Genomic DNA, 5,003 nt, shown 5'->3' with positions numbered 1-5,003 from the left:
AAAGAAAGAAAGAAAGAAAGAAAGAAAGAAAGAAAGAAAGAAAGAAAGAAAGAAAGAAAGCTTTTTCCCTGTAGGCTGCTTACTTCTTAAGCCTAGTTTGTTGGAACAAAAAGAAAGCTATCTTGTGGGAAATTCCTGTAAAAAAAAAACTAGAATTTTACTTTTTTTGACAAAAAAAAAATCAAAAGAAAGAGAAATTTCCATGTGAGGTCAGTTCAGGTTCCACACAAAACATCCAGAGGCATCATTGTTCTCTCCATATGCCCCACTCCTGACTGATCCACTCCTGGAACAGGAGACTTCCTAAGTGGGACTCCCTGACAGTGCAGGACACAGACTGGGAAATTTGGTTTCTGTCAACACTAAATTAGTGAGTTATGGCTGCGCCTCTAGCCTCTGCTGAATCATTTATGCCCTGGGTACTGGACAAGAGTCAGAGGGACAAACATAAATAAAGCCCAGTCCTTTCCCACAAGGCTCTCAGTCAATCAGCATAAAGACAAGCGGGTATAATTAGAATATAACATTGTAAAGCCAACGACAAAAATACCAGAGTGGAGAGGCGGAGAAGATGCTGGAGAGACCTGTGACTTCAAAGCAGTAATTTGCAGCACACTGCCAAATTCCTGCTGGCTATTCAAGGAGATCTGAGGTAGCTCTTGGATTCCTCGAGCACGCATCCCATAGAGGGCTGGCAAGGACAGAGCTGGGCAGTGCACGTGAAGTCTAATTCACTAACATCAAAACATTATCCATAGGAAAAGCAGGCTACTATGTGGAAACACAGAGACAGCCGCAGGCAGAGGAGCTTCAGGTAGGCAGAGTGCAAGGGAGCATGCAGACTGCAGGGATTGCTGTGTGGCAGGAGAAAGGTCACGTGGAGTTCAGGATGGCCACTTCAGTGGAGGAATGCATACAAAGAGTTGGACTCAAAGAAGAGCTATGTAGAAAAGAAATAAGGTGTGTCAGGCAGACATCATTGGTCTGATGTGGGATTTCCCCTCTGTATGCTATGAATATATTTTATTGCCATTAGTTAATAAAGAAGCTGCTTTTGGTCAATGGCTTAACAGAATATAGCCAGGCTAGAAAAGATAGAGAGAGAGTAGGCGGAGTCAATGAGAAGCCATATAGCCGCCTCAGGAGACAGACACCAGAACCTTGTCGGTAAACCACGAGCCTCGTAGTAAAATATAAAATAATAGAAATGGGTTGATTTAAGATGTAAGAGCTAGCTAGAAATAGGTTTAAGCTATTGGCCAAACAGTATCGCAAATAATACAGTTTCTGTGTGATTATTTCAGGTCTGGGCGACCAGGAACAAACAAGTAGTCTCCGTCTACAATTGTCTGCCATTTTCCTTCTTTTTTTTTTCAAGACAGGGTTTCTCTGGGTAGCTTTGGCTGTCTGTAGACCAGGCTGGCCTCAAACTCACAGAAATCCAACTGTCTCTACCTCCCAAACACTGGGATTAAAGGTGTGTGCAACCACCGCCTGGTGTCGCCATTTTCTCAGGTGTATCTGGTTTAAGGGAGACGGCACAGAAGAGCCCTTCCAGGCTGAGAGTGCAAGCTCTCTAGCCACAGAGACCTAGGTTAGAGTCCGGAAGTGCCTCTCATGGTACCACAGCCACTCCGAGGCCCTGTAGGGTGGGATGACCCACTGGGGATGAGGCTCAGTTGCTGGAGTGCTGGCCTAGGATACGTGCTCCTTGGCATTGTATAAACTGGGCACAGTGGGACACACCTGTAATCCCAGCACTTGATGAATAGAGGCAGGAGGATCAGAAGTTCAAGGTCTACCTGAAGAGATGCCTCAGTAGAAAAAGGCATTTGCCAAGCAAGTGTGTCAACCTGAGTTTGATCCCCAGATCCCCTGGTAGAAGGAAAATAGCACTCCTAAAAGCTGTCCTCTGACTTCCACTTGGGAACTGTGGCACATGCATACCCATAGTTGAAAGACCCCCGGTAGGGACCTTCCCTCAGGTGGAGACCCCGGACCCACAGACCAGGCCGAGACCACTAGTCGGATGCAAACTGCAAGAGGTTTATTAGGTAGACACAGGTACCTGCGGGCGGCAAAGTCTTTCGGAGGACTTGCGCACCTGCAGACTGGGAGGAGGACTTTTTACAGGAAAGAGGGCAGCAAAAACCAATTTACAGAAGCAGAAGCTTGGTTATCGGAATGAGGCGGGGGGCATGAATGGTTTTCCTCTCCCAGCATGGATGTCTGGCAGCAGACATCCTGCTCTTATCTTATAGATATCCTACTTTGCAGCCATCTTGCTTTGTAGATGTCCTATCTTATAGATATCCTGTTTTCCTCTCACGAGAGCAGGCTAGCTGCTGATCTTGAGAATCGTTCAAGCAAACAGGACATTCTCCCGGGGAGCCTGCTGGCTGCGGGTTCTGAGGAGGGGGTCTGTAGGGTCTTTCATAGTCACATAAACACACACACCATACATACATACATAAACACACAGTAACAATAAATAATTTTAAAAGACATTTAATCTCAGCACTCTAGAGGCAGAAGCATGTGGGTCTCTGTGATTTCATGGCCAGTCTGGTCTATACAGCAAGTTGAGGCCAGTCAGAGCTACACAATGAGAACCTGTCTCAAATTAAAAATTAAGAATTCAAAGTCGTCGCCGGGCGATGGTGGTGCACACCTTTAATCCCAGCACTCGGGAGGCAGAGGCAGGCGGATCTCTGTGAGTTCGAGACCAGCCTGGTCTACAGAGCTAGTTCCAGGACAGGCTCCAAAGCCACAGAGAAACCCTGTCTCAAAAAACAAAAAACAAAAACAACCAAAAAAAAAAAAAAGAATTCAAAGTCGTGGGGCATGCTACTACATGCCTTTAATCCCAGCACTTGGGAGACAGAGGCAGGTGGGTCTCTGTGAGTTCCAGAACAGCCAGGGTTATTACACAGAGAAACGCTGTCTCAAAAAACCTACAACAACAAAAAAAAACGAAAAGAAAAGAAAAAAAGAAAAGAGGGAGGGAGGGAGAGGGGGTGAAGGAGGGAGGGAAGAAAGGAAAGGAAAGGAAAGGAAAGGAAAGGAAAGGAAAGGAAAGGAAAGGAAAGGAAAGGAAAGGAAAGGAAAGGAAAGGAAAGGAAAGGAAAATTCAAAGTCAACCTTGGCTACATAGTGAGTTTGAGGCTAGCCTGGGCTACATGAGACTGTCTCAAATAAATAAGAGGTGAGGGAACAATCATAGCATTTATCTGAAAGGGAAAATACCCAGCATGTAAACAGTATGGAAATTGAACCGAAGCCAGAGAAAGCAACACATTTGACCCTAAAACACTCCTATTTTATCATTTCTGAAATCAGGGTGTACCATAGTTCAACTGTCAGCATTCTCTCCTCTCAGCTGACTAGAACGACAAACTCCTCCAACAATCTACTGAGGGTCAGTCCCTAACCCTGGAGCCAGTAACAGACCTGGCTTTATGCAAATTGGCTTATAAAGATAAGTTAAAGTGAATGTTTGCTGAAAAGTATCAGGATTGACATTGTTATTTATTTATTTTGTGTGTGTATATGTGTGTGTGCATGCACATGAGTGAGTGTGTGTGTGTGTGTGTGTATGTGTACAATTTAGAAGTTAGTTAGTTCTCTCCTGCCACCTTGTGGAATCTAGGTGCACAAGCCCATCTACTTGCCGAACCATCTTCCTGGCCTCCATCAGGACTGAAAAAAAAAGTCTTCTATGCACACTTTAATCCCAGAACTCGGGAGGCAGAGGCAGGCAGATCTCAATGAGTTCAAGGTCCAACGTGGTCTACAAAGTGAGTTCCAGTACAGCCAGGGCTACACAGAGAAACCCTGTCTCGGGGTGGGGTGGGGTGTGGGGGGGTCTTCTAGGTTCTTATTACTCCCAGTGTGGCCCACAAACTTGCAGAGGCAACAGTTGCTCAGCATCTCAGACCTATCTGTTAAAACCATCATTTTAAAAGGTCTATGTGGCAGTCTTTATGCATGGTCAAGTTTAGAGACAATTCTAGTGCGCATCCTTAGCATTAACGGTTAGCTATTTAAGTTCCTTCTCCCGTGCGCTCCTAAGTGTGCTATGCTCTTGTGAAAGCTTCCAGCTGCAGGGGCCTGTGCCGATCCGATCCCTCCAACCATCTCACCAAGAGGTCCTCCCTACCTTGCCTCACTGATGGAGGTGGGTCTTGTATTTATCTGTTGCTTTCATTGGTTAATTAATAAAAAAAAAAAACTGCTTGGCCCTGATAGGACAAAAAATTAGGTAGGCGGAGTAGACAGAACAGAATGCTGGGAGAAAGAAGCCGAGTCAGTGAGTCACCATGATTCTCCCACTCCAGACAGACACAGGTTAAGATCTTTCCTGGTAAGCCAGCTCGTGGTGCTACACAGAATATTAGAAATGGGTTAGATCAATATGTAAGAGCTAGCCAATAAGAGGCTGGAACTAATGGGCCAGGCAGTATTTAAAAGAATACAGTTTCCATGTAATTATTTCTGGTAAAGCTAGCCGTGCGGAGCTGGACGGGAACGCAGCCCACCGCTCCTCATACAACACCTCACATCTTTGCCTCACGGTCTGAAACCTCCAATGCCAAACCCCCATCATTCAAAGCTTGGTGGTTTGACCATTCAGCAAATACGTTCTTCCACCAGAGTCTCCATAGATGAATCGGCTAGGCCTCATGAGTTGGGGAAAATACTGAGTAAGTAAGATGTAGACTTACATCTGTGAAAGGAAATATGAACGTAACTATTGCCTTAAACCAGAACAAGAGCTGACAACATCCTCTTTGACTAAACTTAAGACAGGCTCTCTTTTTTTAAGATTTTAGTTCTTTTTATTTCTGTGTTTCTGTGTGCCTCTGCATAGTGTGTGTGTCATGTGGCTGCAGTGCCTACAGAGGCCAGAAGAGTGTATCAGATTCCCTGGAACTGGAATTGCAGACAGTTGTAAGCCAGCAGATGTGGGCTCCGGGATTCAAATTCAGGCCTCTGTGAACACA

Source organism: Chionomys nivalis, chromosome 4 (assembly GCF_950005125.1).
Source record: "Chionomys nivalis chromosome 4, mChiNiv1.1, whole genome shotgun sequence".
Classification (NCBI taxonomy): Eukaryota; Metazoa; Chordata; class Mammalia; order Rodentia; family Cricetidae; genus Chionomys; species Chionomys nivalis.
Note: the sequence above shows the minus strand (reverse complement) of the source record.